This window comes from Myotis davidii, unplaced genomic scaffold (assembly GCF_000327345.1).
Source record: "Myotis davidii unplaced genomic scaffold, ASM32734v1 scaffold208, whole genome shotgun sequence".
Taxonomy (NCBI): Eukaryota; Metazoa; Chordata; class Mammalia; order Chiroptera; family Vespertilionidae; genus Myotis; species Myotis davidii.
This window is the reverse complement of record NW_006299706.1, coordinates 1,346,021-1,347,636: the sequence shown is the minus strand read 5'-3', so window position 1 is coordinate 1,347,636 and position 1,616 is coordinate 1,346,021. Positions and strand designations below refer to the sequence as shown.

Here is a 1,616-nt window from a genome sequence, read left to right as displayed (position 1 = left end):
GCCCCTGCCATCCGGGACCCCCGGCCCCTCCCGGAGTCGGGCCGGCGCGGCCCCGCAGGCCCGGAGCGGAGGCGGAGTGGGCTGGGAATTGCCGGCGGGCGGGGCAGAAGGGGTGTGGGGGACACTCTCCCGCGAGCGGCGGGCGGGGTGAGCTGCGTCCCCTGGCGAGGTCCGCGAGCAAGCTGGGCAGGGCAGGCGTGGGCGGGGCCGCCCGAGAGCCATCCCCGGAGGGGGCGGGGCCAATGGTGTGGGTATCCCGGGGGGCTTCCGAGATGGGCGGGGCTTGGCGAATAGGGGCGGTCCTCCAAGCGTAGGAGGAGAAGGGAAACGGAAAACGCCGCCCGAGCCGCGGAGGGGGCGTGGCCTGGAGCTGGGCTTTTATTCACCGACTGCCAGGGAGGTGGAGCCGCTGCAAGCGGCGGGAAAACCGGACGGGTGTTGTAGCTGATGGGACAGGAGGGCGAGGAACTGGGGACCGATGGGAGAGGCGGGGAATGGCCACTCTGGCTCATGGACGTCCTGGATTCCACTTCCTTTCGCTCAGCACTCCCCGGGCATATTCCCTTCTTCCGTTCCCCGCACTGCTCACCCTGGTATTGAACTTTCTTATGTTTTTTTTCTGCCAACCTTCACCAAACGCGACTCTGCCCATCGCCGAGTGGATGCTGAGGACACAACAGCTGGTTCCGATCTCATCTCCTCTGGGAAACCTAGAGACACATTTCCAAACCTTTCCCCTGGTCGGGTCTCGTCTAGAACTTTCCAACAGTGTCCAGGGCACCGCTGTTCTGCTCATAACCCTTCTGGACACAAGGCTGCCATTATCTAGTCACAGGGCTTTCTCTCCCGTTAGACTGCGAAGCCCCAAAGAACCTGGCACCGTGCTGGGCACAGCGGACATCAGTAGATGCTTGTTGAATGGACGCTGACCCGGGAAGGTGTTCTTGGAGGAGGAAGTGAATTTCCCTTTCTGTCCGCTTGGCCCCTCACTGCCCTTCCTCTTCTATTTTGGGGACCTCTTCCCAAGCCGTCTCTGGCTACTGATCTGATCTCCCTCTGCAGTCCTCCGCCCCAGCTCCCCTCCGATATTCCGACTTGAATGCAGTTTTCCTCAGGTCCTTTTTCACTTCCCTTTCTGCTTCTCAATTCCTTCTGCAGCGTCTGTCACTGCCCAGTTTGCCTCAACGTCCCCTTCTCTTTTCTTTTTCAATTCAGTAAGCGTACGCTCCTCATGCGATGCGTAAGTACATAATACACAGGTCCGAAGTGACTTCGCCTTTTTCGGCAGCCGATTGTCCATCCCCGCATTGCCCCAGCCTTTCCCCCGCAGCCGTGCCCCGCCGGGCTGAATGCACACGTGCACAGTTTGTGTTTAGGACCAAAGGCGGGGGGTCGCTCTGCTGGGGGAGGTCGCCGCGCTGCTCTGAGGACCGGATGTTTCAGGCTCTAGAGAAGCAGACCTCGCCGCCCAGCCTGAAAAGCTTGGCGCAGCGGCGACGCTCCCCAAATCACCGCCCTTTCCTTTAAATCTGCAAACCTAGCGGTCGGCGAGGTCGCCTAAAAGCGGCAAAAGATGGAGGAGGGACGGGGACGGAGCGGGGCGGGGCGGAGCCGGC

At 61.6% G+C, this 1,616-nt stretch overlaps 1 protein-coding gene across 4 annotated transcripts in view; it reads left to right on the top strand.

Annotated features, from left to right (window-relative positions):
- The window catches only part of CLK2 (CDC like kinase 2), a 13,670-nt gene that overhangs the window by 2,069 nt on the left and 9,985 nt on the right, over positions 1 to 1,616 (top strand). The gene's annotated exons all lie outside the window — the stretch shown is intronic.